We start from the raw sequence: 25,885 nt of genomic DNA on the forward strand, positions 1-25,885 counted from the left end.
ACTCAAAAATGTAAAAATTCAACCAAATATTATGAGGAATGAGAAACAAGATCTGCATAAGCATTGGTTTCTCCACAGGCCCAACAGAACATTCACCATCTATGTTTAAGCAAGAGCAGTACTGTGACAATTATCCTATCTCAGCATGTCATTCCCTTCAGGAAGTCAAGGTTTATGAGATGTTTGCCAACAACAATCTACTACTTGTAAAAAAAACTCTAATTAACAGTGGGATAGAAGAATCTAAAACACCTGCAGTATAACTTAGAATTCAAAACAGGAGTTCAATAAACTATTCAAATTCTTTAATATGCAAGCAAGGCAATGAATAGATAACAATATTATTTTTAAAAAAAACAAATGTTCACATGACATCTTGCCCTCCTATCACATCTTTCACCGATTGCTTTCTGATAGAAAATTAGCAAATTTGTTGAATTAGAAAAGTCCTTAGCAATTCCATGGATTCCAGTCAGTTATTTACATAGTGGAATCATAAGCACCTTGAAGAGCACACTCAACAGGTGGTGGTTATTTACCAGCACTAATGATGAGAATGCTGCCAGGAAGGTGTTGGCTCTGTCACTGCTCTGGCACCAAATACAGAAAGGATTGAAGTTCCTGGCAAGAGTCCGATTTTCCCAGTATTAACAGTGATGCTTTAAGAATAGGAAGCAGAATTTATTTAATGCACATTCCAGAACATTAGCACACATTTCAAAAATCTATAGCACTTATTTCGGTTATAAAGATCTGACTGCATCAATACATCATTCTCATACTCCAAAATGAACCTGCCATCATGTCAGAAAAGTCTCCACATTGTAATATTTTGTAAACCAGGCTTCTGATCATTTTTATTTTCTGATATCACTCAAATAGCCCTGGGGTTACATTAACCATTTTCCCCCAAAGTAGTTCATTAGCAGATTTAAAATTTAAATGAGCTGGGTGAAGGATGAAATGTATAAATGGACTGCAAAACTCAGATGAAAATAGTGTTACTCTCTAAAAATAAGCTTAAAGTTTCAAGCTACTGCAGGATCACAACTCTAACTGCTTTTCCACACCGACAAAAATAAAAAATGATATGCAACAATCCAAGGAAATTAAGATTAAACCATTGCATCTCTGCAGTTTCAAATTTGAGGTTCAAACTGAGGTAAAGTAATTTACTTAAACTTCTTTGAAACTACAGTCAATATGGTATTGACAGAGAGGACTAGCAATGACCTTATCGAAAGATGAAGCAGGCTTAAACTGCAGAATTGCCCATTCTGGTTTCTATCGTCTATGTTTCCCTGCTTCAAGCCTCAAACATAATACTCAAGGCAGAGAGACAATCTAGAGCAGTGTGAGGGAGCATTGCTCCATCGTAGATGCAATCTTTTAGATACGACATGAAACCAATGCACTATCTGGTCTCTTAGGTGGATAATAATAAAAAAAAAAGGTCTCAGTGCTACTGTGTAGTACAGGCAAGTTAACCCCAGTACTGTTCAATATTTAAAATAAAATCTGGAAATTGGCACACTGTTTGTGGGAACTTATTGAATGCAAATTAGTTGCTCCCATCTTTCCAAGATGATAACAGAGAATTACAGTTACTCTAACACAGCTACATATTGAAAGGGCACCAAAGGAGTACATCTTTCATTCAAATCACATAGCCCTATTCAAATCAGATGTGCATTTGCTTGCGAGCATGTTAAGGACTATTCTATTTCAACATCTGCATTTTAAAAAAAAATTTTCTTTGCTTTCCTCTCCAAAAATATAGGTTTGAGGCAAGATTTCACGCAAACTGGTTGCTCTCCTGAAGCTGACCAATCTTCAAGTCCAATGAACAGTTGACAGACTATTTAAAGGAACTTGCAGTGAGTTATTACCAGCTCACCTTGTATAATCTAGTTCAAAGGATAAAAAGACCAACTGGAGCACCTTTGAGATCAGATACACTCTCCCAAGCTCAAACTCTAGCAATTTAATAAAAGGTTGAATGATTTTTTTAAAAAACTGCTGACACAAAGATAGATGGATCAACAAGTTATGAAGAGGATAATCGGGGGATACAAACGGAAGGGAAACTGCAACTGCTTGAAATGTTGAACAAAAACAGAAAATGTCAGGTGTCTGAGTGAGAAACAGCTAAAATTGCAGGCCATTATGCTGATAAAAAGGCCCATTAACTTGAAACATTAACTCTGTTTTCCCCTTCACAGATGATATCCAAACTGCCAAACATTTTGGGCATTTTGTATTATTATTAGCAAGGGAAATATAGGTTGCGAGTGGGCAAGGATCTGGCAAACAGCATGTGCAAAAATACAACATTGTCCACATTGATAGGAAAATCAAATAAGTTATCTACAGAACTCAGAAGCAGAGTAATTTGGGGGTGAAAGGGGATTGGAGTAATAATGGCAGGAGTAATAGCAACCAATGCTATTCATCCCTTCAAGAAAGTAAGAGTTTTCTACAAGCTTGGAAAGATGATTTAGAGGGAGAGAAAATTTATAGTCTCTGGTGACAAGTTTATTTTTGCACTTCAGGTACACCAAATTACGGCAGGGTTCCATTGGTTTGCAAGTCATAAACGCTGCTGCAAACCGAGTTCCCACACGGCAGAAGGTGCCTGCAGCAGCCAGCAAATCCATGACAACAGTATCCCACATGTGTGTTCTTATGTACAGTGTGTACACAAGTTGAGGAGGACTTGTGTGTACCAAATTCAAGAGCCTCTCTTGCTATCCTGCTTTTTCAATATCAAAGGAACTACACAGCATGTGAACTGACGTTTCAGTATATGGGAAAGCACAGTCAAATCTTATATCACACAAATGCATATCACTATCTACATATGCAATGACACTGAGGCAGCACACAATGAATTTAGGTATGCCATACAACTACTTTTTTAAAAAAATTATTTAGATTGCTTATAAATCATTCAATGTTGAAAAAAGTTCAAGATACATTATCTAAGGAGTCATCATTTAGACCTGTTATCTATGAAGTATTGCCACACAAGCTCATTGGGGCTATAAAGCTTTAAATCATGTTTTCTGCAGAGCAGGAAAACTATTCCTGGCCCATCCTTGCACAGCCTGCCATCCTACAGGCAGCTGGGGTCTGTCCTGAAAACTGGGAGATGTGAAGAATGGATGAACTTCTCATACCTTTATAAACTCAATGATGATTACTCATTCTCCCTCCTCCATAATCCCAATGCTCTCAACCCCAGACATACAAAACAGTCATGGGTACAAGTGGACTACTGTTTCTTGCACTATTTTGTCTAATTCTGGAACATGAACACACAATTCTATCAACAACGACAATTGCTTTTTCAGAAAGGGTTCCAAATATGGTAACATCTCAACTTTGTTACATAAAAGGTGTGTTAAAAAATCATACTTCAAATTCAATTTATTGAATATATCAATTAGTTTTAAAATATCAAAACATCCTTAAATTGTTTACTGGACTTTCACAAGGTATGATGGATTTGTTTTTTCACTGACAAGGGCACCACCTACTGGTTGACTGTCAGATGCAAAATATTCACATTCAATGTGTTAGTGAATTACTAAACCACTAAAAAAATCAACTCACCAGATTTACAATTGTTTTTAAGATTAAAACAAACAATTCTGCTCTTACAACTGTTATCCTATTAAACTTGGTGTATTTGCTCTCAAAAGCAAAACATCATTTGATTAAATTTACCAAGGAGCTACCATTTATGAAGTTAATAGTGGGTTTCTGCACTCTATATCCTGGTGCATCAAACCCAGGCCAATTTGACACATGCATACATTAATTGCTGTACAACAATTAAGAGCCTGACTAATGTTCTCCGTAACAAAAGGCACCAAGACTATTTGTGGCACTTCATCCAAGGATAAAAAAAAAATCAGTTTACTCAAAATAGACCATTGGTTGACCTTAGGATCTGCCTTATCTGTAAAACTCAGCTACTCTGAGACATCAAGAAAATATATATGCTATTGAATACAGTCCTGAAAAAAAGTGGCATGAAATGCAACTGTAACTAAGGTTTCTGGTTCTGGTTGTTGGAGGCAGCCAGAACCAGCATGGTAGCCAGGAAAGTAGGCATGCTCTAGATTAGGCTGGTGCAAATGTCACTAGCAAAGTAAGCATAGCAAGTTGCACTCAACTAGAATAAAACTACATTATTAACTCTTCCTCCTTTAAGTAAATGTATAAGTGGTTCAGTTAATTTTCTTAAGATACTAACCTTAGTTGATCCAAGCGGAAGAGTTGATGTTTTGCGGAATGTTCCGACAAATGAACACTTCCTGGAAATAAAAAAAGAAGTTAATTAGTTTCCACAGCAAAAATATTTGAATTTATATTGTGTACAAAGGTTAATTTAGCAAACAGTAAAAGCATTTCCAATACTGTCATTTTGAAGCCAACATTATTCAAGATGTACATAAAAAGCTAACAAGTTAACCTACCTTTATTCACTTTTAAAAGCAAATACACACAGACAATGGGTCCTCTGATTACTGTATTTTGAGCAGAGATCATTGTTTGGGCATTAGTATCCTAAACTCCTGGTTATTGCTTTGCCAATGGCATCAATCATACCAAACCAAGTAAAGCACCTACTGCCTCAACCAGTAAAGGGCTGCGATAAATTCAAATCACTGGTGATTTGCTATAGTGAATACTGCCATGCTATTCTAGCCCAAACATTGTAATTAAATTCAAATTTCTCAACTGTAATCACTGAATTGCAAACATACAAGCTATACTTACTTATACCAGTGAACAACTTTAAGGTGCTAGAAACATAGAAAAACTACAGCACAATTCAGGCCCTTCGGCCCACAAAGCTGTGCCGATCATGTCCCTACCCTAGAAATTACTAGGCTTACCCATAGCCCTCTATTTTACTCAGTTCCATGTACCTATCTAACAGTCTCTTGAAAGACCCTATCATATCCTCCTCCACCACCGTTTCTTGCAGCCCATTCCACGCACTCACCACTCTGAGTAAAAAACTTACCCTTGACATCTCCTCTATATCTACTCCCCAGCACCTTAAACCTATGTCCTCTTGTGGCCACCAATTCAGCCCTGGGGAAGAGCCTCTGACTATCTACCCTATCAATACCTCTCATCATCTTATACACCCCTATCAGGTCCCCCCTCATCCTCCGTCTCTCCAGGGAGAAAAGGCCGAGTTCCCTCAACCTGCTTTCATAAGGCATGCTCCGCATTCCAGGCAGCATCCTTGTAAATCTCCTCTGCACCCTCTCTATGGCTTCCACATCTTTCCTGTAGTGAGGCGACCAGAACTGAGCACAATACTCCAAGTGGGGCCTGACCAGGGACCTATACAGCTGCAACAGTACCTCTCAGCTCCTAAATTCAATTCCCCGATTGATGAAGGACAATATACCATATGCCTTCTTAACCACAGAGTCAACCTGCGCAGCCGCTTTGAGCGTCCTATGGACTCGGACCCCAAGATCCCTCTGATCCTCCACACTGCCGAGAGTTCACCATTAAGGCTATATTCCGCCAACATATTTGACCTGCCAAAATGAACCACTTCACACTTAGCTGGGTTGAACTGCATCTGCCACTTCTCAGCCCAACTCTGCATCCTATCTATGTCCCTCTGTAACCCCTGACAGACCTCCAAACTGTCCACGACACCCCCAACCTTCGTGTCATCCGCAAACGTACTAATCCACCCCTTCACTTCCTCATCCAGGTCATTTATAAAAATCACAGAGCAAGGGTCCCAGTACAGATCCCTGAGGTACACCACTGGTCACCGACCTCCACTCAGAATACGACCCTTCAACAACCACTCTTTGCCTTCTGTGGGCCAGCCAGTTCTGGATCCACACTGCAATGTCCCCTTGGATCCCATGTCTCCTCACCTTCTCCATAAGCCTCGCATGGGGTACCTTATCAAACACCTTGCTGAAATCCATATACACTACATCTACTGCTCTCCCTTCATCGATGTGCTTAGTCACATCCTCAAAAAATTCAATCAGGCTCGTAAGGCAGGACCTGCCCATGACATAGCCATGCTGACTATTCCTAATCATATTATACCTCTCCAAATGTTCATAAATCCTGCCTCTCAGGATCTTCTCCATCAGCTTACCAACCACTGAGGTAAGACTCACCGGCCTATAATTCCCTGGGCTATCCCTACTCCCCTTCTCGAACAAGGGAACAACATCCGCAACCCTCCAATCTTCCGGAACCTCTCCCGCCTCTATTGACGATGCAAAATGCATTGTCAGAGGCTCCGCAATCTCCTCCCTTGCCTCCCACAGTAACCTGGGGTACATCTCATCTGGTCCTGGCGACTTATCTAACTTGATGCTTTCCAAAAGTTTCAGCATCACCTCTTTTCTAATATCCACATGCTCAAGCTTTTCAGGCCGCTGCAAGTCCCCACTACAATCCCCCAGATCTTTTTCCCTGGTGAATACTGACGTAAAGTATTCAGTAAATACCTCCGCTATTTCTTCCAGATCCATACACACTTTCCCACTGCTGCACTTGATAGGCCCTACCCTTTTGCATCTCATCCTCTTACTCTTCACATACTTGTAGAACACCTTGGGGTTTTCCTTGATCCTGCCTGCCAAGGCCTTCTCATGTCCCCTTCTGGCTCTCCTAATCTCTTTCTTAAGTTCCTTCCTTTTAGCCTTGTACTCCTCCAGATCTCTGACATTACCTAGCTCTCTGTATCTTTTGTATGCTTTTCTTTTCCTTTTGACTAGATTTATTATAGCTTTCGTACACCATGGTTCATGTATCCTATCATGACTCCCCTGTCTCATCGAAACACGTCTATGCAGAGCTCCAAATACCCCCTGAATATTTGCCACATTTCTTCCGTACTTTTCCCAGAGAACATCTGTTCCGAATTTAATCTTCCAATTTCCTGCCTGAGAGCCTCATAATTCCCTTTACTCCAAGTAAACGCCTTTCTCGTCTGTCTGTTCCTATCCCTCTACAGTGCTAATGTAAAGGAGATAGAATTATGATCACTATCACTAAAATGTTCACCCACTGAGAGATCTGACACCTGACCAGGTTCATTTCCCAATATCAAATCAAGCACAGCCTCTCCTCTTGTAGGTCTATCTACATACTGTGTCAAGAACCCTTCCTGAACACACCTAACAAACTCCACCCAATCTAAACTCCTCACTGTCTGGAGATACCAATCGATGTTTGGGAAATTAAAATCCCCCATCACAACAACTCTGTTTTGCAAATGATTTTTGATGATTGAAGACAATCCCCAAAAACTGCTATTTAAATATACTCATGGTGCTTTATGCCTCATTAAGTACTTCCTCCATCCTCCAGTTGAGTCTTTGCTTGGCTATTCGTTTAATTAACCATGTCAGCCACTCACAGGCCAAGAAAGGCAGCAGACATTCAATGTTATGGCAAACAAATGGTAGCTCCCAAATTTTCTGATGCAACATTTTCTGATTTTCCAAGCTTAGTATCCAGACCACAAGACAGGCTAAACCAAGTTATCACTGAGAGTTAGCCTCCTTTCTAATTGACCCATCACTTGATGCACCACGTTTCAATCAATTAATTAGAAACAACTACAATATCCTAAGATTTATGTTACAAAATATGTCTTCAATCAATATCCAATAACTGGAACTCTGTCAAAGATGGACAATTTTGGACATTGAAGCAGCAGCAAAAATCTCTAAGAACTATGTAAAAAGATGCTTCACAACATCCTCTGCAACTCACTGAACTACCTCCTTCTGTGCCATAAAATCTTATCATTTTACAAACAAAAATCTTCACAGTCAACCTCATTCCTTAGGAATCTGCAGTTGTAGGCCTTCTTATGGCATAATCAGCCTGTCTGCATATCACGCCATCAGGTTCAGCAGGGTAGGTCATGATCTGAGGTTCTGCATTATGCCAACACACACACTGCCCGAATGTTAAAACTAGCAGTGGCTAATTTTACCCGCAAGTCAATTAGGAGGTCCAGCATTTCATTTTCAACACATTATCAGACAAGAAAGAAACCTAAATATACTAGAAACAATCACAGTAAATAAAAGCTTTGATCAGACTTCAACATTTGTAACTTCCTTATTTACATTTGATTTAATGCTAGAAAATTTTTATCACCATTGCAGGGCTAAGGAAATACACTCAGCATTGATATTAGTTACAGATTTTACCCAAGTTTCCATCCTTTGTGATAGATTTCTACACAAAAACACCCACAAGAACTATAATAGGACTCATTACAACAATATTCTTCAAGATTTGACAGACTTGAATCTATAGATATGACAACATTCCAACTTTAAGCACTGTGACAATGCTAGGCAAGAACTCAGTTAAGCACCCTTACACATACTGACAATTAAGAATAATGAACTGGACCATGCCAGACTTGGTCCACCATCCAGAATTTCCACCCACAGTCCTTGCACTTACCGGCTGGGCAAGGAAGGCCAATCTCAATGCAAGATTGAGACAATGACTAGAACTCAGGTTGAGGCACTTGTCCTTTGCCCCTGCCATTCAGCTGGATCATTACTTATCTTTTACCAGTGTCACATTTCTACACTAAAGACAAACCTCTCTATTCCCTAAATCTGCAAAAATCCATCAAATCTCCATCTTACGTATACTCAACAAATGAGCTCCATTGCCCTCTCAAGGACCCACTGAGCAAATGATTTTTCTAATTTCCAGAATTCCTCCTACACAAGTTCTTTGGATCTAGAAACAGATTACAGCGCATAGAATTAAATAACAATTAATTGCACAATTAAAAAATATTATGCACTATTGCTTTAATTATAAGCATTACCACTCTGGAATTTCACTCCCACCTGGCCCCCCAGTCTGTCAATTTAATCACATGTACAATTAATTTTTTTTAAAATGCTAATCACATACAAACAAAACAGTCCAACAATTTCTCACCAATTTTTTTAAAAAAGACTACTCTAACAAATTTCACAGATGTAGCCATTGTAACCATCAGTATCTCTTGAGTTTTAATTCAAAGGCCTCTACATTCTGTTAATGACTTGTTTCCATTAGAGTGTATGGATCAGTAGCAGGTGGACTTGAGACAGGATCCAATAAAGGCCATATCCAAGCATAGGCGTCCTCTCTGCCACCATGCTCATTAATTCCCTCTACACATTCAAGGCTTTGACATGCTTCCTCCAAATTCTTTTGCTCACTGATAGGGTTTGAAGCAGATATCTAAACTGACCGACTTATCTTCAATAGCAATGGATGTCAGCCTCTGCTTAGAGTCAGAATATTAATGCAAACCTTACTCCAGAGTGCACAATTGGAGGATGACACTTCAGTGCAGTGGTGAGTGAATGTTGCAATGTTATAGGTGTTGTCTTTGGGCTAAAATACTGTCTACCCTTCATCCCACTACAGCTGGTCCTGAATGAATCCTTTATGTTATTTGAACATGTTTAGAACTTTCCTGGACAATTTATACAACCAATAAAATTTTGTTTTTCTGTGTTTTTTTTAAGGAAACCTTGCTGTGCAAAATTTAACTGCAGGTTCCCTTACCCAATGAAATATTTTAGGTACTCACTTCCTAAAGACCTGAAGAATCCCACGGATTTTTAAGTCTGCAAACTCATGTACTAAACATTTTTCAAATTAATGACAAGCTTCTGTGATGGACATCTTTCCTTAAACTTTTTTTGGGTCAGGTTCTGTAAACGGGTTGAGCAACTTGCTACAAGGAATAGCTTATACCTATGATAAGTCAAGATGCTGGTACTTTTACTGGTCTTGGGACATTGTGAGCAAGTCACGCAGTAATTACTAGGACATTGTCAAGGCTTAAAAGCACCCAACACACCTTCTCCCACAATTAAAACTGAAAAAGCAAATTTTGTGATGGTCTCATTTACATCATCTTTGTTCAAAGCAGATTATGGTACACAACAAGCAGCTGTTTCTTTCATTTCAACTTGTTCCCTCTACAAGTTTGTTTCACATTTCAATCCAACACAGAAAATACATTGCTTAGTTTGTAAAATTGAAAAAATGTTTTGCATGAACGTACTACAGCATAATCATTAATGTTACTGAATTCCCCCATAAACCCTCCCCCGTTCAAAATACCTTTGCCCTCTCCCTTTTAATTAGGGAGAGTGATTTCATACTTTGAAATACTACTCCTCCCATCTTCAAAAACCAACACATGGGCAATATTTTGACAAAAACTGAAATTTGCATTTATCTGCCACCTTTAAAGATTACACATTAAATTTTAAATAGACATTCACACTGGTACAAACCATAGCCATTTTGTGCAAGTGATTACAAGCAGCAATGTGATTAAATGATCTATTAACTATTTTGAATGATAGAAAGAAGAATCTTGTGAAAGATGTCTTAAGGTCTTTTAATATGGAAAGCACAAGCCAGGGTCCCTTAAAACTATTCATACCTTAAATGAGATTATGGGCTAGCTATACTTTGAATCCCTTTCTCAAAGAAATGTTCTCAAAGAACATTTCCTTCAAATGCTTACTATCTCAATTTCTAATATTTTTTCCAAGAGATCATTGATTGCAGTTAAAGTATGCTTTGAATACTCGTAACAAGAATATTGTTTCATGCCACGTAGCCTGCCCCAGGAATGGCACCATCCAACTCTTGCTGAACATTGGAAGCTGAAAGCTTTGTTCTCCATTTTTCTACCAAACTCTCTATCTCTCAGCCACTTCATTGCTTGCATCCTGCACCATTATCCTGAACTCTCATCTTTTTAATCTTTGAAAAGTAAACACTGCAGATTCTGAAACTTCCAGAACCAGCCACAGCTTCATGCTTCAAAACAGCCTGAAATTTAATAATGGAGGTTGGTTGCAGCTTTCTCATGAAAGGTTATTGACCTGGAACTTTAACTCTTTGTACAAAAATGCTTCCTGACCTGTTGAACATTGAGTTTTTATTTCAGGGCCTTCAGCATCTGCTCTTACTTTTCACATTTTAGCTATGCCAGTAGCTCTTTTCCCTCAGCTTTTCCCAACAGATTGCAATGCCAATCTTGTTTTTTCATATTGTAATCACGAGTGCCTATCAGTTGCTCACAATGGCTGTGTGCACAATCTAGGCCAGTGGAATAAAACACCAGCTGACACTAGCAGCAAAGATGTTCATGCAAGATGGAAAGCCCAAAAAAAACCACCAAAAGAAAATCTAAGCATCTTCCAATAGAGGGTGCTATCACAACAGAACAGAACCACGGTCCTGATGCAGGGTTTCAGCCCAAAACATCTCTTTTCCACCCCCACCAGAGATGCTGTTTGACCACTAGACCACTGAGTTCCTCCAGTAAACTGTTTGTTGCTCCAGATTCCAATATCTGCAGTGTCTTGTGTCTCTAGAACCAGAGATTTCATTTTAGACAATACACAACTTTAAAATTCACATAAAATGCAACATTATGGCCCTACAGATAAAGACTACCATGAAAGCAGGAGAAATAAAAAGGAGCTTTTAACCCAGTAATACAAACATGAATTTTAAGGCCAAGGTCAAATATAAAGCTGCAGTACTCAGATCTCACCTCTATGGGGAGCTAGTGATAAGTACAGGCCAGAACAGAGCTACAATACATTAAAGAGATTAGAGTAGGAAATTGTAGGACTGAATGCCACAATTCACAGCCAAGACATTACTAGACTCACGTCAAAAACCCAAGAGATTCCACCATAATATCAAAACTGTACACAAAAGCATGGTTCAAATCCAATTACATACACAAATTAGGCAGCTAAACTGCAGGTGCTGGAAATCAGAAATAAAAGCAGAAAATGCTGGGGAAATTCAGCTGATAAAGGATCTACCCAAAAGATTAACTACCACAGCAGAGGCTCTAACCTAACCAATTTTCTACATGCCATTTACAAGTCCTTCAAAAATCCCTTCAGTAATTAATATTTTACTTAGAATCATTAAAAAATTAGTTTATTGAACAGACTCCTGAGGAAATTTAAAATTAATGTAGCTAAACCATTTCAAAGAGCCTAATACAGGGGAAGAATATACTTCCCATCCACAACCATTGTTATTCCCCTACCCCATGTACAAAATTATTCAAATACAAGTAACACAGAATCCAAAATGATTTATTCACTAGGAGAACAATCAATTAAATTTAGAAGTGTTATAATGTAATGACTGAACTCAAAATATCCTTTTAATTTTACTACATTTTAGCCATAAAACGGGGGGGGGGGGGGGTAAAATAAGGAAACTGACAAAGTAAGAGATTTGCCTCATCAATTTCCAAAGCTAATCTCTTCCATCCCCTTGCCCCCATTATAAACCAGCAAGCTGCAGTATGTACCAACATTACTGTTGGGAAAAAAAACATTGCATAGGAATGCATCTCTACTTATAACATGGGATTAAATGGGAAGTGAGTTTCCAGTATGGGAAATCATGATACGGACAGTTTTCTAGGAACACGACCCCTCTGTAACCAAGGTGGGGTGCCACTCATGCATGTTCATAGAAATGTAGTTACGATACCTCAGCAGTTTTTATCTAAGTTAAGAAAAACCTTAGAAGAATTTTTCAGTTGCCAGAAAGTGAATTTACTGATATCATTCCCGATGGTCTTAAGCAAAACACTTTCAACAATTCCAGGATGTTCTAATGACCCAACCCAATAACAAACATGCCAAACTTAACATGTCTTTATTTGGGAGGATATAAAGAGGACAAAATAACTTGGTTTTACATCATACTTACAACTATATTCACTTCAATGTCACATATCTGAAGTGACAGCTGTTTAACAGTAGTTTCTGTACTTCCATCATCACTTGGGGCTTGCTCAAAAAGCTGCTGAGCAACAATGAAGTCATCTTTCTCATCCCAACAAAAAGAATCTAGGAGTAGGTCATAATTCTTTGGGATGAGGCAGGGAAAATAAACAGCATGGAATGACAATGCTGGTGAAACAGTTACTTAGACATAGCATTAGGTTTCTATAACAGGAGACTTTTTGAAGAATATCTCCTTAGAGACAGAAAATGTTGTACATCTTTAAATACTACCATGTTCAGCTAGCTACACAGCATTTAAGAACAATATTTCTACAACTAGGGACTCATTTCACAAGTCAGACTGATTGCAGTATTGGTGTATGTCAACATCTACCGTAGGTTAGATGCCAGTAAAATGGGACAGAATTGGTGGCTGTCATTTACAACACCAGAGTTTTACCTTAAAAAAAAGTAAAAGTGTTAACTCAAGTTCTACAAGTGATTCTGTTAGCACAGGATCCTACAGCAAGTGATACTTCTTAAATTGATTTGAATTTGTTCCTTGGAGCAAATTCAAATCAAATAAGGAAACCAAATACTTATAGGAATTTAATATCAGCTCACTGTATTGTATCTCTAGACAATAAAGAAACAGTTTCACTCAGAAGCAAATGTCACAAATTTAACAAAAGGTAGAGTGATGAGACTGCTAAGCTATCATTCACCTACACCTGCTTCTGATTCGTATGGTTAATTAACATACCACAGATTTACTGCTGATTCATCAAGAAGCCACAGAATAGCATGGCAATGATCCTGTAGATCTCAGAATCACAGAATGGCGACAGCCTGCCGAGTCCAAAACAGTTCATGCAAGAGCAAACAACTAGTTTCACTCCCCTATCCTCTCCCAATAGACATGCAAATTTTCTCCTTTCACATACTTATCCAACTCCCTTTTGAATTCTTCAAATGAATATATCACCCCTATTACCCTGGAAGTTGCATTCCAGACCTCAAGGATTCAAAGAAGTTGGAGATCACAGCAGTGGTGGCAGCAACCAGTTTATCAAGCTGATTGGCCATACTATAAGACCAATCCTGGCAACACTTTCCCTACTCTTCCCATGTGCTTCAACTCCCATGTTTAAATGTCTGTCAATCTGCCTCAAATATATCCACAGTTCTCTGGAGTTGAGAATTCCAAAGGTTCACCATCTTCTGAGATAGAAAATTCTTCCCTGGCTCCAACTGAAATGGGCAACTCCTTATCCTCATACTATGATCTCCCTCCAAACAATCTAGGCTCACCCTGCTAGAGGAAAATATCTTCCCATCACCCCCCGGTTAAGTTTTTTTTTACTCCAATGGCTATAGCCTTAATGTGCTCTTTTTTAAACTGCTATCCCCTTCATTCCAGGAATCAACCAGTGAACCTTCTCTGCATGAACTCCAATGCAAATCCCTCCTTGACCATAAATGTGGTGACCAGAACTGCACACAATACTCCAAATGTGACCCAAAGTTTTATATAGCTGCAACATGACATCCAACTTTTATACTCAATGCCCCAATGAAGGCAAACATGCTGTAGGCCTTCTTTACCGCACTACTTACTTGTGTTGTAACTTTCAGGGACCTATGGACATGCACCCCAAGGTCGTCCATACATCAATACTCTTAAGGAGCCTGCCATTTAGTATACTTCCCCCTTGCATTTGACCTCCCAAAATGCAGATTAATCTTCATCTGCCATTTCTCCACCTAAATTTCCAACTGATCCATATCCTGCCAAATCCTTTGACAATCTTCCTCACTATCCATATCTCCACCAATCTTTGTGTTGTCTACAAATTTACTAATTAGACCACCTACATTTTCATCCAAATCATACACTAGATATAGACACACACACACTACAAACAGAGGTCTCAGAAGTGACCCTTGCAGTTTAGTCAGAAAATCACTCCACCACCCCTCCATTGTCAAGCTAATTTTGTATCCAATTTACCAGCTCACTATGGATCCTTGTCACTTAATCTTTGAGAACAGCCTACCATTAGGGAGTTTGTCAAAAGCTTTGAAGTCCATGTAGACATCTACTACCCTACCCTTATCATCCTTGTCACCTCAAAAATTGAGAGGACCTCCCCCACACAGAGCTATACTGACTATCCTTAACAATCCACACTTTTCAAAATGTGAATAAATCATGTTCAAGAATTTTCTCCAATAATTTCCCTACCACTGATGCAAGACTCACCCACCTATAATTTAGTAGATTATCCATGTTGCTCTTCTTAAACAAATGATGACTGGCTATTCTCCAGTCTTCTGGAATGTTGCTGTGGCTAAAGCAAATACAGACATCTGTCAAGGACCTAACAATCTGCTCCCTCAATATCCTGGGATAGATTAGCGAAGGCCACTTTAATGCTTTTCCATAAGGACCAATACCATCTTCTTCCCAAATATTAATATGCACTAGAATGTTAACATACCTCTCCCAATCTCAACAGTATCCACGTCCTTCTCCTTGGTGAATAGCGATAGTAATATTGATACAATGTCCTCACCCACTTCCATTGGCTCCAGGCGTAAATTCCCTCCTCTAGCCTTGAGTGGACTTTTCCTAACATGCGTACAAAATGTTTCTGTATTCTCCCTAATTCTACTTGCCAAGGACATTTCATGGCCCCTTTTACCCCTAATTTCTGGTTTCTTTCCAGATTCTTTTACATTACTCATCGGCCTTGTCTGATTTCAGCTTCCCAAGCCTTATACAAGCTTTTCTTTTCGACTCAATTCACAATCTCTTGTCACCCAAGGTTCCCAAACCTTGCCATCCTCAGAACATGCTGGCCCTGAACTCCAACTAGCTGGCCTTTAAAAGACTTCAACATCAGATGTGGATTTATCCCAGAACAGCCAGTCCCAATCTACTTTCCCCAGTTCCTACCTAATACTGCTGTAATTAGTCTTCCCCCAATTTAGCATTTTTGCACAAGGACCAGGCTTATAGATAAATATCTTAAATCTTACAGAATTATGATCACTGTTGCAAAATTACTCCCCCACTGAAACCTCAATCACTTGGCCAGACTCATTCCCCAGTACAAGGTCTCCTACAGCACCTTCCCTGGTTGGACAATCTACATATTGTTTCAAGAAACCCTCCTGGATGCACCTAGCAAATTTTAACCCATTTAAGCACCTGTAACTCAGTCTGCTTTGGGGAAATTAAAATTACCCACAGCAACTTGTTTTTACATCTTTCCATGATCTACTTACATATCTGTTCTTCTATCTCCTGCTGGCTACTTGGAAGCCTACACTATAATCCCATCATAGTGACTGCACTTTTCTTATTCCCAAACACTACCTATATGGCCTTGCTGGATGAGCCTTCCAAGATAGCCTCTCTACATTCTATAATTCATCATCTTCGGTAGCACAGCAGACCCTTACTAATGCATGGTATATGTATGCTCAAGTATGTAGCAGGACTAGAACATTAGAATCAGATTTATTACCACTGTCTTATATGACAAGTTAGTTGTTTTGTGGCAGCAGTACAGTGCAAAGACAAAATTACTACAAATTATGAAATAAATAGTGCAAAAGGAATAATGAGGTAGTGTTCATGGACCATTCAGAAATCTGATGGTGGCGGGGAAGAAGCTATTTCTGAATCGTTGAGTGTGGGTCTTCAGGCTCCTGTACCTCCTTCCCGATGGTAGTAACGACAAGAGGGCATGTCTCAGATGGTGTGGGTCCTTAGTGATGGATGCCACCTTCTTGAGACATCCCCTCTTCAAGATGTCCTCCATGGTGGGGAGGGTTGTGCCTGTGATGATGCTGGCCAAGTTTGCAACCTTCTGCAGCCTCTTGTGATCCTGTGCATGGGAGCCTCCATACCAGGCTGTGCTGCAAACAGTCAGAATGCTCTCCACTGTACATCTGTAGAAATTTTCAAGTCTTTAGTGACATACCAAATCTCCTCAACCTCCTAATGAAGTAGAGCTACTGGCATGTCTTCTTCATGATTGCAACAGTATGTTGGGCCCAGGATAGATCCTCTGAGATGTTGATGCCCAGAACTTGAAGCTGTTCACCCTTTCCACCACTGACTCCTCAAATGAGAACTGGTGTGTGTTCTCCTGACTTCCCCTTCCTGAAATCCACAGTCAATTCCTTGGTCTTGCTGACATAGAGTGCGAAGTTGTTATTGCAACATCACTCAACCAGCTGATCTACCTCACTCCTGTACGCCTCCTTGTTGCCATCTGAGATTTTAACCAACAATGGTGTCATCTGCAAATTTATAGTGTTTGAGCTGTGCCTAGCCACACAGTCAGGAGTGCAGAGAGGGTAGAGGAGTGGGCCAAGCACGCATCCTGGAGGTGCACCTGTATTGATTGTCAGCAAGGAGGAGCTGCTATTACTGATCCGTACTGACTGTGGTCTCCCAATGAGGAAGTCAAGGATCCAGTTGCAGAGGGAGGTACAGAGGTCCAGGTTTAGAAGCTTGGTGATTAATACTGAGGGGATAATGGTATTGAACGCCGGGCTGTAATCAATAAACTGCATGTTTTGCTGTTGTCTAGGTACTCCAAAGCAGAGTGGAGAGCCAGTGAGATTGTCTGCTGTAGAGCCATTGTGGAGGCAAGCAAATTGCAGTGGGTCCAGGTCTTTGCTCAGGCAGGAGTTAATTCTAGCCATTACCAAGCTCTCTAAGCACTTCATTACAGTAGATGTGAGTGCTACTAGTGATAGCTGAGGCAGCTCACCCTGCTCTTAGAGTCAGAGAATCATACAGCACGGAAACAGGCCCTTCAGCCCAACTGGTCCATGCTGACCAAGATTCCCATCCAAGCTAGTCTCATTTGCCTGCCTTTAGCCATATTCTTCTGGGCACAGGTATGATTACTGCCCTTTTGAAGCAGGTGGGAACCCCAAAACAAAAAAAATATCACACCAGTGACAGGTTGAAGATGTCCTTGAACACTCCAGCCAGTTGGTTGGTACAGCTTTTCTGTATCAGGTCAGGTATACCATCAGAGCCAGACACCTTGCGAGGGTTCACCCTCTTAAAGGATGTTCTGACATTGGCCTCAGAGACAGATTACGGGGTCGCCGGATGCCATGGGGATTTGCACAGATATATAGTGTTATTTTCCCTTTGAGAAATATGCATAAAGGCATTGAGCTCATCGAGGAGTGAAGCTTCACTGCTATTTATGCAGTTAGGTTTCACCTTATAGGAAATAAGGGCATGCAATTGAGTCTAAGTTCACTCAGAATTGCCTTTTCGCTCTCACGATGGCCTTCCGTAGGTTGTAACTGGACTTCTTGTAAGATCCTGGATCGCCAAAAGATGTGACAGAGTTGAGTGTGTTACCCACTGAACCATATCTAGCATGCTTCCAACTGCATGATAATTCTCCTGATGACTGTTCAAAGTTTGGTCTAGCCATTAAGACTGGAGCCACATTTCAACTTTTGCTTCCACATCCTAGATTCTCAACAGGAACTTAAAACCCATTTCCACTTCCATCAATCTGAATGCAAAGTATTCAAATGAATGGGATTGAAACGTGACAAAGTATGAAAGAGGATGTTGCTCAAATTATATTGTGTTGCACAAGGACAACTCAGTTCACAATTAAGACTATTGCACAAAAAGTGCAAGGTGACAGTGGTGTGGCTAGCAGACTGCTGCTGCACAGTTCCAATAACCTGGGCTCAATCCCCACCTTTGGTGCAGAGTTTGTATGTGTTTCCTGTAACTATGTAGATTTCTGCTGGTCCAATTTCTTCCCATATTCCATTGATATGCTTGCTGATAGGTTAATTGCTCAAATTGCCTCTACTGTAGTCAAATAGTAGAATCTGGGGGAAGGCAATAGGAATGTGTGGAGAATAAAGTGTTTTGAGCACAAATGGATGTTTGATGGTTGGTGTGAACTCAATGGGCTGAAGGGCCCGTTTCTGTGCTGTGTAACTCAATGACACCAAATATAGGGTTGGAGGAAAGGGGTGATGTGTAACCCCTGACGGGAAATGCACACTTGGACACCAGATCAAAATACAACCACATCTCAAGCCAAATTGCAGGTGCTGAAACATTGAATAACTGTGTGGTCTATAGAGGAATTGAGGGTAACAGGAAATAAGTAAGAAAGTGAAGCCAAGGGCAAGATCAAATCAGCCATCTTATTGAAGCTTCAAAGGGGAAACTCCCATTCCTTCTGTTCTAATGCTAGCAGCTTGGAAAAATAAATTGATAAGTGATGTAGATTGGTCTCATTTTTCTTGGCCATAGGGCCTGTAAATGCAATGTTCCTGAGAGAATGTACAGCTATTACACATCCTCAAATTCACTTCAACACAATTGTTTCATTCAAATTGTTTGTAATGCTAAATGAAGAGCCAGCAGTTACATACATTGCGATATTTTAATAACATTCTAAAATTTACCAAGTCTGGTAACTGTTCTACGGATATCCAAAGAGGAAAAACCAAACTGAGCAAGATGGAGACAAACATTTTGATATTGTCCAGGTAATGCTCTAACAAAGCATCAGTTCTCAAAATGAAAAGAACCAGACATGACGTTTTCCCCCCACAGCAAGTCAGAAGACAGGAGCAGTGCAAAAGAATTCTGCTTTGTAATAGACAACAAAAAAAAAGACTATGATCAAGCATGTAATTGTATTTGGAACTTCTGGTTTCTATTACAGACTACACATTTATCAAAGTAAATACACAAAAATTTGATAGTCTATAACCACCAAAAAAAGAGCAACCCACTCTAGAGAGAACAATTTAGAAGCCACAAGAAATTTAAAGACAGCTTCTTGGTTATCTTCACTATACATCAAGAATAATTAAGATAGTCTCAAGGTGCAAGGGATTGAGTTTTGATATTCAAAGATAAAAAAAATAGTTAGAAGTTGAAACCTAAGATTCCTCAACTCAGTCCTTGCATGCATCCTTTGTTCTCTTGACTGGACAATTCTAAGACTCACCAACCATCCCACAAACAAAAGAAGCATGTAGAGTTTTTGAAGAAATTAAGTTCTTGTTTACTGACTCCACGGCCTGCCACACCTTAGTTGTCAGATTGTCATTCTGATTATCAAATCAGTCCATGACCTTGAGCTCCCGATCTCTGTTGCCTCCAAAAACATTACAACCCAGTGTTCTGTACTTCTACAAATTTGGCCTTTCGTACATCAGATTCATGAGAAAAGGATTTATTCCATCATTGTGGTCAATCCCTTCAGCTGCCTAGGTGCTAATCTCTGGATTTCCTTCCCCAAACCTTTCTACATCTCACCCATCTTTTAAGATACTCAAAGAACTTGACCCTGAATAAGTCTGGTCATCTATCAATATTTCAGTGTCAAAATGCAGTTTGTTATTACTTACCTGTAACATGAGGTTCTTGCCATTTGCTCCTTCAGCCTGGCATAACACTCTTCCCTTGGTTGACTATTTTCTAGTCATTCATTTTGTCCAACCATATTTTAAAGTTTATATTTTAACTTAACTGTTTTTAACAAGAAATTTTAACACTGCTAAAAATTACCATGTAAGCTCAAGGGAAATATATTTGGATAAGGAGTCAAAAAGTTGATTGTTGTATGGAATTGTTCCACAGTTCACCAACACATACAAAAGAAAGATCAGTTAAGAAACCTGCAGTTGTTGTTATTATTTCCTCACAAGTTAATAATCTTCTTGATTAATTTAGTTGATTCTAGCTGAGGTGGAGGGAGGGGTTGGAGAGAAAGAGGAAAACTAATCCATGCAGCAGTCAAAAAAAAAAGCAAGAGGAGGAAAAATTGTTCAAGCTACAATACGCGAAATATAAAGCTTGCACTATAATGTAACACAAGTTTTACACTTTTTTGTACTGCAACGAAGAACTGAACTATGGTGGCAAAAAAGCTACTATGAAGTGAGAATACTGCAATACTCTTAGTTTAATTTGATAGAAGAAACATATTGAAATCATCCAAAATGCAAACCATGAAGCAAATGATTCATGCTATAAATTTGCCCAAATCAAAGCAGACATCACATTTGTCATTGATCAGCACTGTTCTAATGACATGGGGCACTCAAAACTTCTAATCAAATCTAATGTTAATGAAGCAAATTTTTTTTGAATCAACTTCAGAACATAGATGTCTATATTCTTGTGAAAACAAAGATACTACTACTGTTCAAATAAAAGCAACGTTAAACATACCAGTGTTCACTTTACCCTAAATATTAAACTAAACTTATGGATCTTCAGCATGATAAATAATCTTTGTGCAGGAAAAAATAACAAGTTGCCCACTTCAGCACATTTAACAAACTGGAGATTCTCTTCCCCCCACCCCCCCATCCGAATATGATGGAAGCATTCGCCTCATCTTCCCCTCCCTCCAAAAGGCATTCTTTGTAGAAGTTCACAAGAGACTGAAGATGCTGGAAATCTGGAGCCACACACCAAAAGCTGGGGGTTCAACTGCCTCATTATGTTGAATTTCTATGAACAGATAACCTAATTAGGTCTTGGGTGCCAGGGAGGGAGGAAAAATAATTCAGTTTAAAGTATTAATATTTAGTTGCTTATTCACATAATAAAAATTTACTTGGACAGTAATGACTTACAAATGATTATTTCCACCACAGCTGATATTATATACAAGCATAATGACTGCTACCTAAATTAATTAAAACATACACAGCAATTTTAGTCATACATTTCAATTTAGTGCCAAGAAAAAAAAGGAATGGAGGTGCCCAGTGAATCAAATCAAAAAGATCAATACAATTAGTAAGCAAAGTTTAAATGATTATAAATGTCATTTCAATTATGAAAATACCTGCAGCACTATTGAATACATCGTAACTTACTAACAGTGCTTTTTTCAAAAAAAAGGATGCCAATGGCTTGCTATAAACACCAATAGTGATAGCAGACTCCATGATAAATGACAGATATTATCTATGTCAGTGTGAGTGATACAAGAAAATACTTTTATGCAAAGTATGCACAAAAGGGAATAAACTACACATTGAAGGAAACTATCAAGTTTCACATAACAAACAGTTGATGTGGACTGCAGAGTTTCCCCAAGGCATTTGATTCCTCAGATTAGGCAACTGTTCCAATGGTTTAAGAATTTCTTCAGTCCTAAGGGAATTCAGTCCAGTAGTCTTCTGTTGCTTCACCCAAAAAGTTACCAGTTTTTCTTTTAAACAAGGTCATTCTGCCTTGTGCCTCAGTCACACATGCACTTCCCAACAAAAAGGACACTCAACAGCAATGCAAAGCAGGAAAATGCTGTTCTATTTCCTTCTCCTGTCCCAGCCACACCTAGGTTAATTGCTGTATTCATATCAAATACAATTTATACATACCAGCTTTAAGTGTACAAAAAAATCCCCAAACAAATGAAGTTTGATACTGAGCCACATTAAAAGATAATGACTCAGTTATGCCAGCTAAGATGAACCAACTTAAGACAGACCAAAAAAAAGCTACACTAAGTGGCATTTTTGTTGTTACAAACCACTGTACAGACATATTTTGCTGACACTCATGCTGCAGGCCTTTTAGGTAACTAAATTTTTTCTTGTTTAAAAATCCATTTAAGTTTTAACATTGATACTTTAATCCCCATTTTTCTAAAAGGTCATTTATATAAAAGTGTACTTTATTTGTGGAAATCACTGACAAGTTTATCAGTCAGTTATACTTCAGATGACAGAGGAAATTCTTTCATCTGCAATAAATGCACACAAAACAGCACCCGAAGTGGGTTCTACTCAACTATGCACTTAAAGAGCTTTGATGACAATACCCAGCCAAAATACAATATATTAGACAAACTTTGGGATTTCACTGCTGTCAAGAAGGCATAATGCAGACAAAAAGGAGACATCAGTGGGATCCAGCAACCAAGTCACCACAGAACAAACATTCTGGGATTTAGGCACACTATATACAAGTGTTTAACCAAGTATTTAATAAACTTAATTTTAATAATCTCCAGACTTTAATGTACGCCTGTCAACAGCAATGTAGCAGTCGGTTGTCATTAGACACTTCCCAAAACAGATCAATCACATGCAAATTTAACTATACACAGTTAAAATTTTTGTTCTTGTTGTCAAAACCACTATTTTCTTTTAACTCAAAAGACAATGCTGACAGACTGCTCCAGCGTCTTAATATGCACCCTTAGCATTCTGATTGCTAACACCTCAATGCAATTCCTGACGAACCATTCTACACCCATGACATCCTAGATGGGGTTCAATAAATCGGCGATGAAAAGAAAAAAATACTGCAATTTCACAACGAAAATAATGCAATCTGCACAAAACACATCAAAATTATCGGTTAAAATGAAATGCACCGTCCAGTAGCTTGCTGCTTGGTCGTTTGCTTGCGAGCTCGGCCCGCCTCTGCCTTCACACCGATGCACGGGAGCTGGAAGACCCTCGGACTCTAACAGAAGGCACCAAGTTGAAGCCCACCAACCATTACCGGGCCCTCAGCCGCAGGCTGCAAATGGCGCTCTCACTTCACCCCACGCCCCCTCATTTCACATCTCACGAGTTATAAACGGGAAAGAATACAGTTGAAAATAACTAGCCCCTGTGTGTGTGTGTGTGTGTGTGTGTGTGTGTGTGTGTGTGTGCTTCGTGCCACACCCCCCTCCGTCTCGTTCAACGATTCCTCTCCCACTGAAAACCCGCCTTGGCACCGAGATCGCCCCCATGCCGACGGGCAGCCCATGGAGACGGGCAACAGCCACCCCTCCCCCAGCCCCCAACCAACCGCCACTTGCCCCGCGCGCACTTACCCCTTGGGTTTAAAGGCCCGCACGAGACCCAGCCAGAGCCAGAACCAACCAATCTTCACACCGGAAAACTCGCCGCCCCGTCCTGATGGACACTCTTGTTCACGAACCGTAAGAGCAGACGAGCCGACGCCCGCCCAATAAGCAAGGGCGTTGAAGGCGGGGCTACAGTGGGGCCAGCAGGTTTGGCTGAGTGGGAGTACATGACGTCACAAATAAAGTAGCCCATAGCGTTAGTCTTAGATTGATTGATAAAATGCTTAGCCATTCAAAACCAACATTGCGTTGAGGCTTTATTTGGAAGAGGCAATTACAGTAGGAGTGAGGCGGGACCTTAGTACTATATAGTACATAAATTCATAGATTTGCTAGCAATGAAGTGATTGTATACCCTATTAAAATACAAAGAGTGAGAAAAAAATAATTTTCTTCAAAATAATGTTCTGGACTTTTTTTTAAATTCATTCACTGCTCTAATACTTATTGTCCATCCTTAATTCCCTGTGATTTTTTTTAAAGTTCTGATGAAGGGTTACAGTTCTGAAACATCAACTGTTTCTCTATTCACAGATGCTGCCTGACTTTTGGGTGTTTATGCAGGTTCCTTTTTTATTAAGGACAGCTTCTACCCCACTGTGATAAGACTATTGAACAGTTCCCTTATACAATGAGATGGACTATGACCTCACAATCTACCTTGTTGTGACCTTGCACCTTATTGCACTGCACTTTCTCTGTAGCTGTGACACTTTACTCTGTACTGTTACTGTTTTTACCTGTACTACATCAATGCACTCTCTACTAACTCAATGTAACTGCAATGTGTAATGAATTGACCTGTACGATCGGTTTGTAAGACAAGCTTTTCACTGTACCTCGGTACAAGTGACAATAATAAACCAATACAAATACCAATTTTATTAATAATTGCTTTTGAACTGTAAAGCTTGTCTGGGGCAGTTACGTGTCAACAACTTTTTTATGAGTTGGAGTTGCATGTAGGCCCGGATGCTTGGTCAAGAATATCAGATATCCCACCCTAAAATACAGGCTGACAATTCAATGCACTACTGAGGAAGTCTAGCAATGTTGGAAATGCTATCTTTTGGATGGGATGTTAAACTGAGATCCCTGTCTTTCAGGTGGACATAAAAGATCTCATAGCAATATTTTGTGGAACATCAGCTATTACCCCTGGTATGAAGCCAAGGTTTGCTGCAAATACTCAGCAAATCAGGCAGCATCTGTGGAGAGAGAAACACAGTTAGCATTTCAGTTTGATGACCCTTCAACAGAAGTAGGAAAAGTTAAAAAGCAAATATGTCTTAAGATATAGAGAAGAGGTGGGGGTAAAGAGGAAAATGAGATATCTGTGATTAAATGGAGACCAAGATAGAATGAATGATGCAAAGTTGCCAACCGAGTGATGTTGGTGAAGACATATTATTCACAGATGATCTCTCGGAAGTAGGTGTCAGAAGAGGGAGATGAACAAAATAGAGGAGAATGAATAAAAAAAGTACTGGAACTGTGAGATACAGAACAATGCTGTTGCTGGCAATCTGAATGAAAGAGAATTTTGAAAATTAGGCACAGAGAAAAACTGTGTTAACCTTACAGGTTGATCATTTATCATCGGAAATGGCCAGTTTTGACTCAAATTGAAAATCTGGTTACTCATATTGTTGAATTCTGTAAACTGTAATATGCCAACTCGGAAGATGAGATACTGTTCCCTCAGCTTATGTTGGACTTTATTGAAACAGTACAAGGGGCCACAAAGACAGATGTTAGAGTGGGATGAGATACAGTGTTCTGTCTCCACAGACGATTCCTGACAACTGAGAAATTCCAGATTTTTCTGTACATTTTAGATTTCCAGCACTGACTACCATTCTGCCCAAGACCTCCACACTCGTTAACAGCCACTCTTCTCACCATCCTTCCCAGCTCACTACCTCCACATTTCTCAACAATTCCCCACACTCATCAACACCCCTTACACTTATCAACACCATCCCAAATCATTCCCTCAAACGCTCATCACCCCACACTCATCAAACCTCCTCCTACTCAACACTCCCACACACATCAACACCCCCATATTCACCACCCCCTGACACTCATCAACATCCACCACACCCATCAGTTTCTCTAAATGATTCAATAACCTTCCCCACA

General features: G+C 39.6%; 1 protein-coding gene across 2 annotated transcripts in view; it reads right to left on the reverse strand.

The window, feature by feature from the left end:
• The window catches only part of gng7 (guanine nucleotide binding protein (G protein), gamma 7), a 119,803-nt gene extending 95,969 nt beyond the window's left edge, over positions 1-23,834 (reverse strand). For both annotated transcript variants that reach the window (XM_052037580.1, XM_052037581.1), the window contains exons 1-2: positions 23,708-23,834; positions 4,262-4,322 (exon numbers count right to left, since the gene is read on the reverse strand). The gene's annotated coding sequence lies outside the window, so the exon portion shown is untranslated. The remainder of the gene's footprint in view (positions 1-4,261; positions 4,323-23,707) is intronic.
• Positions 23,835-25,885: the final 2,051 nt, after the last annotated feature.

The sequence above is a fragment of the Pristis pectinata genome, chromosome 24, assembly GCF_009764475.1.
Source record: "Pristis pectinata isolate sPriPec2 chromosome 24, sPriPec2.1.pri, whole genome shotgun sequence".
Lineage (NCBI taxonomy): Eukaryota > Metazoa > Chordata > Chondrichthyes > Rhinopristiformes > Pristidae > Pristis > Pristis pectinata.